Genomic DNA, 11923 nt, shown 5'->3' on the forward strand with positions numbered 1-11923 from the left:
CCCCAAAAAAAAAAAAATTAAAAAAATATTAAATACAATACTGTCATGATTTACATCAGGCTGAATGTTGTTAAACAGTTGACAGTAGCCATAGACTTCCATAGTGTAAAAAAAGATCACAGTAGAATGTTCTACAAATGAAACATATCATCTGCCAGCAGGTGGCAGCACATCAACTCCAGCGCGTGTCGTCGAGCTCGTTTCCATGCGACTGTAAACAATGAACCGAAGGGGCTTGTCCTTTTCCTCTAACAAATGTAAGGCTGCTCCTCGTTTCTGTCTGTCGTTACCTATAGTAAGTAATGGCCTATTCACAGCCCCCCAAGAAGGCTGGTCTACCACGAGAGGTTTTGAAATGGCTGCAAAGTCTTGATTTATCGTTTTTCCCAAAAACGTCCGCAGGTGAGTGCGCCAGAGAAGATACGATAAATCGCCAAAACTTGAGCCATTTAGGGGATCTCAATATATTTTTACTTGTATAAAAGTTCACAAGTGCTATGTTGCTAGTAATTTTTTTTTTTTTTCTCATCAAGTACAGTAAATATTAATTTAAAATTCCCCAATGAGGACTCTATTTCAATATTTAGTCAACATCCGTCGATTTTGTTCGTTTTGAATAAAAAGTTAATATGTAACATCTGGTTTCATGAAAAATATAACAAACGTGTTTCAAAAACTATTTTCAAAAATAAACAAGACTAAGGACTTTGAATTACTACTAAATATGAGATGTGCTTACATGCCTTGCTGTCTTTTGACCAAAGAGACCTTTCCAATGGATACCTAGTGGCCGAAATATTTTCCTGGTACTTCCCAAGGGATTTTCATATGCACTCCTATGATAATGGAGCTTCACTTGCTACCAAACAATCCAACTGGTCCCAGATTGAGAGAGTGAGTTAGATATCAGAAATGATAAAATTACATGAAATAATTGATCATTTATTTTCATGATTTGTTTATTGTGCTTTAAAAGCATGCCAATTTAATAACGATCTAGCTGTTTAATAAAGATATTTTCTGTGATATACCTTTGGTTATTTAAAAGTTTTTTGAGAAGCAAAACATCAGTCTGTTGAAAGAAGTCATAGATGGCACAATCCACTGTAAACCTGGAGCTGCAGAGCTTCTCGTGCAAGACATCTACACCTTCCTGACCAACAGAAGGTGAGCGTTCATATTTACTTTCTTTATGCATTTTCCATTCCCATTAGATAATGTAAATCAAATATTAGCCAAATAGCCCTTTAGGCATTGTTTTCAAATACAATTTCATATTTAGTTTTTCTCCATTCTGGTATATAAAGCCCATTTTTAATTTTCAAAAGACACAGTTATATTTAAACCAATTAGTTATTTAAACTAACTAATTCATCTCGCACCTTTTTTGTGAATCCTGTAGGATCCAGACCATCCAGAGGGTGGAGCAAGACTTCACAGATAAGGCTTATCAAGACCAGTTGCCTATGGTGGCTCGAGCCACAGCCTCAGTGGCCATAAAGAGCAACTTGAGTCTCAGTGAGGTTATAGCTGAACCAAACATCATCACAAACCAGCGCAAGGTTCTTGCAATCATACACAGACAGATAGAACAGAGAAAAGAGGAGAGAACACAAGACCCAAGTGAGTAACACACCATGCATCTTTTGATTTGCCCTGAGATTTGTATGTCTTGGGGAAGGATGCTATACTGTCGAGTATATTTATTTGTCTTCTTGATAGAACGATTCAATGTTAAGCCCACTCTTGGAGAACAGGCTGTCAGATTGCCTCCACTAGCGTACCAGAGCGACCCAAACCTGCAGATGAACACCAGTCAAGCAGCTTGTTAAGTTCCTGGCTCTACATTGACAACAAGAAGATGAGACATATGTAAGCCAACAGTCTAAATAATGATATAAAAAAAAAAAAAAAAAAAAAAAACCTTGGTGTTGTTGGTTGTTTTTATTTATTATTTTTTAAATTATTTTTTCACAGCGAAAGTATCACAAAAAATCCTCAAAATCTGGAAAGACTATGAACTACAAAAATGGTCTAAATAAGATAAAGCCTTAGTGCTATCTACAAACTGTTTTGCTTACCCGTTTAAATAAAAGGAACCTACTCAAAATAATAATTCATTGATAAATCACTTATTCAAAACAACTGAGAGAAAAATACACTACACAGCATAAACATTTATTTTGTTCATTGAGATGAACTGAAAATAAAGATGAAAGTGAAAAGAAAAATAAATAATAGATAAAAAAAAAAAAAAAACTTAGAGATGATTTTTGAAAATTAGAAAAATGTTGCCTTAATAACTAATTGAAATAACTTAAGTTGAAATACTAAAATGAACAAAAATTACTTAGACTAAAAAAGATAAATCTAAATCGAGACATTCAAAAAAATGACAAGCACAAAATTACTTCTGAAATTATTAAAAAATGTAAGAAATATAAAAAAAAATCTAAAAAGTTTAATGAATACTATAATAGTATATAAATAATACTAAAATATACTGCCTCCAACATGAGTCTCAAGTGCATTATCATTGTTTAACTATATTGTATCTAGGTAATGTTTGTCTTCTTTATATGCAGGTGCTGTGGCATCATCTGACATCAGAAGCAAATGCACTGCGGATATTGGAGGCAAATTATGAGACTATTTAAGGTAGATGTCTAACAAAGGTCTTCAAAGCCAACTTCAAAATGTGGCTCTAAAAACCAACCATAAAAATAAAAAATAAAAACCAGTTTAACAAGCATACACATCAGTGTGCAAGCTGCTTTTGTTGTCCATGTTTAAGTAGAACAAAAATCCACGTTTATTACCTTCTAAAGGCTTGTAGTTCTGATTGGCACTGGATTTGAATTCTCTACACACTATACAGGTCAACAAACCTATTATAATATAATGCATGTTTCCATCTCTTGTGATATTCAAATCACATGTTCAAAGTGTAAACAATTAATCATTTTCAGAAGAACTGCTTCTTATAGTTCAACCAATAATTGATAGATGGATATATCTATATACCGGTAATCATTTTAATTCTGCTCTCATACATAGTTCTTATTAATTTTGTGATGATATTTGAATCAGTTAAGTTACTAAAAATCATTTTTCACCTTCTTGTGATTTGATGTTTCTATGGCTCTTTATGGGACAGCTTGGGGTTTTTCTGGATGTATAAAAAGAGCAGTCTGGACATTTTCCTAAAAATCTCCTTTTGAGTGCTATGGAAATTAAATATAACCAAAAATACAATCATCTGAGCTTAAAAAACCCCAGTAGCTCTTAGGCCTTCTACAGCCTGTTGTTGGATCTCTGTTATCTCTGTAGTTTAGTTGAAAGGCACAGCATGTACTCTTCTCCGCTCCATCTAAGACCCTCTGCAAATTAGATATTCATTTAGCAAACTCACTGTGAGACAGGCAGAATTTAGGCAAGTTGCCCAGGTCCTTGTTTACCCCCTCTGCCTCTTTTACTCTGTTTCTCTCCCCTTGTACACACACAAACACACAGTATCACACACACAGTCCCTTTCAGTCTCACACACAGACAAACACTCTCACACGCTCAGCATCACTGTCAAACATAAAGAGTGTATCTGCTGTGTTACCATGCATCTTCCAGACTCAATTCATAGCATAAGGTTGCCATGGATATCTAAAGCAAGCATACTGCTTTTCATCAACGTGCCTAGAAAATAACTTTTTAGACCACCTCGTCTTTCTCACGCTCCCTGTGTGTTTCTCACCCTCCTCCTTATTACATGCTCATGCTGTTTTCCATCTGAAATGGACATTTTAAAAAACAAATAATAGGGTTTGTGTGGATGGAATAAAATGCCACGAGGTGTGAATGGTATGACCCTGAATGCAGTCATTTAGACATTAGCACAGCTGAGATGTTACTGAAATCATTGTCCTACTCTCATTGATTTGACATCAAATTATTATTATTTTTTTTTCTGAGAATCCTCAAAGGAACAGTTCACCGCAAAATTCAAGTACGGTATTTTTTTTTTTCATTAAAAGAGTCATCACTTACTAACCCTCATGACTTCCTTTTGTGGAACATATTTTGTATAAACTTTTAGTGTATGGATCACCACTAGTTGACCGACATTTGTATATGAATTACATCCATCTACTGCATATACAAAGTATATTCGTTTAGATTGGTTAATTAAAGCAGCCATCATTGGTGCCATCATGTGACTCATTGTGGTGACATATTGTTGTAAAAATGGCCTTGGTGGACTTCTGTATTAATTTTATAGTGAGCCTTTAAAGAATTGTTAAGCTCAGGAGTCTTCAGTCAAAGTGAGAAAATGAAAACAGCACTCTGAACAGCAGGGAACTGGAGAAAAAAAAAAAAAATTGGAAGAAGTCTCTTATGTTCACCAAGGCTAAATTTATTTAAAATAGAGTAAAAGCAGTCAAATTGTAAAATTATTACATTACATTAAATTCAATCTGTTTCACTGTTTCCTAAATGTCAAGTGTTTTCTTTTTGAATATATTTTAAAATGTATTGATGAGGCAAAGCTGAATTTTTAGAATCATTACTCCAGTCTTCAGTGTCACATGATCCTTCAGAAATCATTTGAATATGCTGATTTACTGATCAAGGAACATTTTGCATTATTATTACAGGTGTGCTCCTTAATATTTTTGTGAAAATAATTTTTCATCATAATACATGATTTACGTTTGATCATGTTTGATCAGCGTTGGGAAGGTTCCTTTGGAAATGTAAAATTTACCCTATTTTAAAAACTAGTGTGTAATTTTTTTAAATACTTAAGTAGTGCAAGTGATTACATTTTCTAATTTCTAACAAATATTTTCATGTAATAATTTTAAAGTATGCCTTTAGTTAACCCTTAACCTTACAGTAGTACTCAACACTGACGTCAGACATTAGAAAGCCTTCATAACTTTATATAATTAATATTCCAATAATAACAGCTACCAAAAAATCAGACTTTAGCAGTTCTTTTTATTTTGAGATCGTTCTGAGATTAAATTAATTCTTCGAATTATTATCAATGTTGCTTGCAATGTTTTTTCTACATTTTAATGGATTATATTTCTTTGAAAAAAGGGTTAAGGCTTATCTACGGTTTACACTTGGTATGTGTTTTGGTCGATCAAATCACAAGTGGACAACGCTAAATACCGGTGTAAAAGGGGTGTGAAATGTTTTGAGATTGTCCACTTTAGACAACTTGCAGACGTAGTCGAAAATGCATTCGACCAAGTTGTGGCGTAATCTAATGTGTTCGAGCGGCCACAAAAGGCCGCCTACTCTCTGCCTACTGACCTAATAAGTAATCATTGTGAGACACAAAATTGCCTGAAAATGAAACGATGGACCCCCATGGCAGGACATCCCAGTAGCCCCTCACTGCAGTACACAAGATCCAAAGGATGTGGTTGGATCCAGGGCTGTCCTTAGCTGGTTTAGGGATCAGGGGGCGGAGACGGATTGGTTTAGGTCTATATAAGGTGGGAGGACTTGGGTCTGGATCCAACCACGCCCCCTGGATCTTATGTTCTCCAGTAAAGGACCATATCGGACATCCAGTGAGACCAGGTGCACCATGTTTGCTAACAACACTAGCAGCAATTAGTATAAACAGACGTAATATTAGTGCGCGATAACTTTAGCCCTCTCAGCCATTCTGACATGATCATGAAGAATAAATGTGCGGAAATGTCCGTCAGCATCAAAACATAATTTTAAATGTCAAAACAAAGTTGTTGCTCACTAATATTACATGCTTGTACCTACAGAAAATAATACTTCTGATTTGGCCCATCAAAGTTTCAATACCATCTAATAAGCACACGTCCTTGTACATCTTAGGTCGGTAAGCGGTATTTTTTGGCTGCTCGAATGCATTCAACCAGATTAGCATCTACACCATGAAAACAATCCGGTCGAATGTGTTTTTCATTACCTCTGGAAGTGATTAAAAGTGTTTCAAAATGATCGAAATGTTTCACACCATTTTTGCACTTGTATTTTGTGTTGTCCACTTGGGATCCGATCGACCAAAACGTATCTTACTACCACTACGCAGTAGTTCTAAAAATGGAATGAACAGCCTTGCTTTCATGACCAATATACACGAGCTACATTGGACATATATAAAGCTATAAGTTTCATAATGTAGGAAAGCAAAGACTTTTATAAAAAATAAAAATAAAAACTTAAATTACACGAGTACATGGCTGCAGAGAGTTATATAGGCTTACCAGCCATTTCCACTCCCTGATATGTATTTTTTGTATTTATTAAATTATGAATGACAGTAGTAAAAGTTAACTTTATCTGCATCTCATCTACCCATACAGCACAAGGTCATCTGTAAAACGTCTGCTAAAGATCTGGGAATCATCTGCTGTCTACTCTGATAAACGTCTCAGAAGCTGTTTTACATGCATTCTAATACATTTCTATTTGACATCTGACAGGAAACATCCCAACGTATTGCAGATTGCAGATGAGCAAACACTCTAAAAAGTACATCTTGCATATGTAAATGCAGACATCAAACAGACATCTCCGAGATCAAAATGTGCGATTAGGCTTTACTGTCAGGTGCTGGAGCCACCTTCTGTAGAACTTAATGGCACTGGTGTCCCAAAAAATGTTAGCCTGGAGCCCTACAATGGTTCTCGAAGTCATTAAAGTCATAACAATGTTAGAAGCATGTTGTCTGTGGTATATTTTAACTGCAAAACAATAAGAAATGCAGTAACTATCACCACAAATTTTGAGAAAAGCCGCAGCAAAATCAGTCATTTTAGGCCACAATTTTTTTTTGAATTGAATTGGATTGAATAATTGAATAATCTTAAATAAATATATCCAAATCTATATCTATGAATTGTTTTATTTGGTTAGTAGCTACACCCATCCTGGTGTAACATAAGACCGTGACAGAATGGATGACCCAGTCAAGATTTATTCTGTGCTAGCTTGCATATGAAACATGGTGTTTTATGCTTTGTGCACAATGTGTACTCGGTGCATACATGTATGTGTGCATGCGCTGCCTCCTGGACAGGCGACATCTAAAGTGTGTTTCCATGGTAACAAGTCAGCTAGAGCTACAATCGAGCGGGTGATGGTATCGCTCACTGCAAGCATTTCAGAATACACGCACACTGGAACACATTTTGTGCGATGCTTTCCATTGCCAACGAACTGCATGTTGACGGCTAGATGCCCTTGTAGAGGCCGCTAAGCCATCTGTTGTGTGTTTTTTCATCTGGGCCCGCAGCGCAAAACAGGGAGGAAGCATGTATTTGAGAGTTAGAGGAGGGGTGTTCGGATTCATGTTTTTAATCCAGACAGAAACATGACTAGCCAGAAGGGGGATTGGGTGTTAAAGTATCGCTCATTAACTTTGGATTTCCCCTCCAAAACCCACCCCATACTCATTGCCTATGCATCACACATTAACACATGCACATACGTACAGCACACACACTTGGCAGAAAGAGCCAACGTCTCTCTCCCACTACCTTCCCAGAAAAGCAGCATCATCAGGGACCAGGGTGTGGCTGTGTTTGTGCCTGCATAGACTCCATGACATGTGGCAATCACACTGGAGGTCATTTTCCTTCTGTAAATGCCTGATGAATTCATAAACATCCATTTCATTAGCTATAATTAAATCTTATTATTAAATAATGTTAATTGTTTAATAATTTATATGCTTTCATGTTATAATTGAATGATAGCAAATCTGTGAATTATTGGCTTAGAAGTTATACATCAATATTATTTAGATATTATTGTTTACTGTAAATTTTAGTAATTGTAATATGCATTAACATGTAATTATTATTAAGCATACATCCAAATACATTTAATTTACTATTATTTAGTTATATTAATTACATTGTTATTAAGTAATAATTGATATATAATTTTATTATTATATAATGTAGTACCTAAGTGTTATTACGATATTATTTAGCCATTATGTAAATATTTATTTGTGTATATTTAAATTTGATCTGCTATTTTCATGTAATTGAGAATCATTAGATATCAGATCATTTTACAGATAGATATAGCTGTCCAAAAAACTGCAAAAAAATCTGATTTATTTAATACAAAATATATTCAAATTATTGATTTACAAGGTTTGTTCTGTGACTGTCAGTTATTGACAAAATAAGAGTTTTGCTTTTTTCAGTCAGTGTCAGTTATGAATGTTTGGTAATTTAATAATTTCATATATAATTTAATGTTATCAAATGCGTATATTGTTATTACAATATTATTTAGAAATTAATTTTGGAATCATTTTGTATATTTTAATAAATTTGATCTGCTATTTTCAATTTAAGTAGAAATTATAAGATATAATTAGACAATTTTACAGATATATGTACTCAAAATTGTATTTACAAGTTGTGTTCAGGGACTGTCAATATTTGACAAAAGAAGATTTAAAAAAATTTTCAGCCAGTGTCAATGACTTTATTTTTTTTGTTACAGTGTAATTACACATTTAAGAACTGAGTTATATTAATTAACAACATTTAGTTACTATAAGGCTAGGTTTAGGGTTAGTTTCATGTAAATTTTCTTCTAACGTTTGACAAGGAGACTGCAAAATAAAGTGTTTCCATCTGTTCTTTAAACTGTTGTTTCCCAACCCTGTTCTTGGAGGCACACCAACAGTACAGATTTTTGGATGTATCTGATTCATCCGCTTGAGGTCTTGGAGTCCACCATCGAGCTTTTGAGTTGAATCAGGTGGGTTTGAGTTCGAAAACGTGTACTGTTATTGTGCCTCCAGAAGCAGGGCTGGGAAACACTGTCTTAAACACCCTGTGTGATAACAGAATACAGAATGCCTTGTATCCTATTATATTTAGTGTCAAATGTTAGTCTGCATTTGGTGTTTTATGTCTGCAGAGATGCTATTCCTGAAATAGAGCCCTACTCAGGACAGGAATTTTAAACATGGCATAGCAGTATATCAACACATTAGACAAATTGTTACTGTCAGAGGACATGCAGTCATTTTGGGGGAAGAGTTAGGGGCTGTTCATACAGAATGTGCTCTGTGTGAGTAGCCCCTAATGCAATTCCAGTAGCAACTAGATGCTATTCTTGGATTCTAAATAAGAAAGCAGGTGGGCCTTCACAATAATTTTAGAACTTAAAACTGCTGGTAAAGTAAATCTGTTAGCATTTTGGCCAGGACATGTTGATGTAATCTTTCAAAGTGTCAGCATTTTTGGTGTCAAGTAATGGGGCCAGTAAAAACTCAAGTACTGTATCTGTTAAACTACATTGCAACACAAATAGGAATTTCTAGATTGCTGGTAAATATCCATAATGATTCTCTGGCATTGCTGTATTAGGATTTATATATTAGATTCTCTCATTTGAAAACGGATTAAATTGCCATTTCTTCTTAAAGACTTCGGTGTAAATACCCACTGATATTAACTGTTTAACACATTTGCATGAAAGTATTACTGTACAAGTTGAACATAAAAAATAAAAAAAAACATTTTTTATTTCCATAATTCCTAAAAGGAAGACTGAGAAGTTGACTGTTTAGTCACTGGCTTCATTCACTGACACATAAACAGCAATTAATCATTTTGTGATAGAGAACTCTGACTGTACATTAGTCATATTAGCATTAGAATTAACATTATTACTTACAAGTTGTGGTATTATGGTCAGTCCATCTGTATCTTTTCATAAAAGTCTGTTTGCAATTAAAAGTCAGATTGGTTTAAAAAAAAAGCTGTTTTTGGACTACAATTTTGAGCTCTGAAACTTACAATATGTAAACCAGGTCGAATTTGGTTTCTCAGTTCATGGTCCCTTTACAAAAATAGTTAAAATACATTGTCTAGGGATTCATAATTCATGCATTGATGGTGGAGATGAGCTTTATAAGCGGCCAATTAGTTGATATGGATACTCATTGTAGACAAACATAGCATTTTTAATTGGTCCATCTTGGACCTTGTAGCAATGGTTGTAGTACAACTCACGATGTAAAATATCAAACACTGTAAATTTGACAAAGTCTCAGAGACCTTGTATTGTCAAAGACCCTTTCAAGTTAAGTGTGTTCACTCGAGCGGCCATATTTGCAATGCCTACAGGCTATTATTTTGGACATCCAAGACCAAGTCCTACTGTATCTTTTTGAGTTAGGATATGCTGAAATGCCAAAAATGGGTTGCCACACTCACTTAAATAACATATATAATGTGTGTGTGAAGTCGCTGCCTATTTACTTTAGTGTTGTGATATATTTCTAACTGAAATGGCATATTAAACATAGGGCAGGTTGTACTTTAGCATTCCTCCTCTCCATTTCTCACTCACAGCAAACTAATGGTTTGAGGGGCTTGGTGGAGGATGTTCTGCCCGAGCCACCAATCTGATGTCATCACAGAAGTAATGCCATTCCAGAGTGAAAGCAAATGTTCACATTTTGATTAAAGATTACCAAGACAAGCATTTTTTTTTTCTTCTGTGGATTAACTTGCATGGATTATTTGTCTGCGTCAAGACTAGTAATGTGCACTAAAAAGTCAATACTGTCAAATCTGAATTCATGCGGACTTTAAAATCAGCAACAAAATCTGACACGAACTGTCACACAAATGTATTCTTTATGTTCAAATAGCATAATTTCTGGCTGAACCGGCCAGTCGTGCATGTCTCAGGACAGTGGCTGTTTCCTGAGCTAACAGCAGCTGCAGTGACACAATGATATTTCCAATTGGCGATTGGTTCTTTCATTTAAAAGTTTGGACTTATCCTGCCATATTGTGTGTTGCACTTTTTCTCATTTAAAGCAATATTAGTGCACCATCTTGGTTTATCTAAAGTCGTAGATTTCTCATCAGTTATATAGTACAATCCGGCAAGCAGCAATTGTAAAGGACAGAAAAATCATATAGTATGCATCAGTACTAAATGAAAGTTGTTTTAGATTCAAATAAGTAATGTAGACTAGTTAGCTAAAATCATAAAAAAATAAAAAAAGAATACAAATGTTTCTCTAAAAATGGATAGAGCATTAAAAAGTTATTCTAATTTTGGTCCCACTTATCTACATATTAAGTGGCCTTAACTACTATGCACTTGCATCAGAAAATAAGTACAGTGTACTTATTGCGTTCATGTACTGCAAAACACTTGCTGCTATTGAGGTGGGATACAGGTAAGGTTAGGGACAGGTTTGGTGGTATGGGTAGGTTCAGTGGTGGGTTAAGGTGTAAAGGATGGGTCATCAGTCTAATGAAATACATTACAGGTGTAATTACATGCAGGTATTCTTATTATTAAAGCACAATGTAAAAACATGTATTTACACAATAAGTGCATTGTGCCCAATGATGAATAAATGTATTTAAATACTAGCTGAAGCCACTAAATATAAAGTGGGACCATTTCTAACTAATTTCATAATTCAGAGGCCAATATTCAGAAAAAAAACTGTACCAAATAATCATTATCATTTGAAAGGTTGTAACAAACAGTCGGATTAAGTGAGTTAAGCTCACTTTAAAACAAATGGTCTTTTATGCCTTCTATGTTGTTGTCACTCCCTGGAATGACACACACGCACATAAATTCACGTGAGTGCACCATATGACCTCATATTTCATCCATGTTGTGCACAGAAACAGCAAAGCTGAAAAACCTACTCAAGATGTCATCATTATATTTCAACTCCTTTATTTTTTATTATTACAACATGTGCTGTGACTCGTGATAGCTCCACTAATCGCAAAATTACTTGTCTTTCTATAACACTTGGCCAAAATTATGAGAAATACTATTAAAGTGAGCTTTAGCAGTGCTGTATAGGGAAAGCGGAGTTTGTACACATGAGACAATAATAAGCTTTAATAAGCGT

General features: G+C 34.7%; 1 pseudogene; it reads left to right on the plus strand.

Moving 5' to 3' along the window:
- On the plus strand, nt 1-7677 carry LOC113071136 (spermatogenesis-associated protein 4-like; annotated as a pseudogene).
- Nucleotides 7678-11923: the final 4246 nt, after the last annotated feature.

The sequence above is a fragment of the Carassius auratus genome, unplaced genomic scaffold, assembly GCF_003368295.1.
Source record: "Carassius auratus strain Wakin unplaced genomic scaffold, ASM336829v1 scaf_tig00006181, whole genome shotgun sequence".
NCBI classification, from domain to species: domain Eukaryota; kingdom Metazoa; phylum Chordata; class Actinopteri; order Cypriniformes; family Cyprinidae; genus Carassius; species Carassius auratus.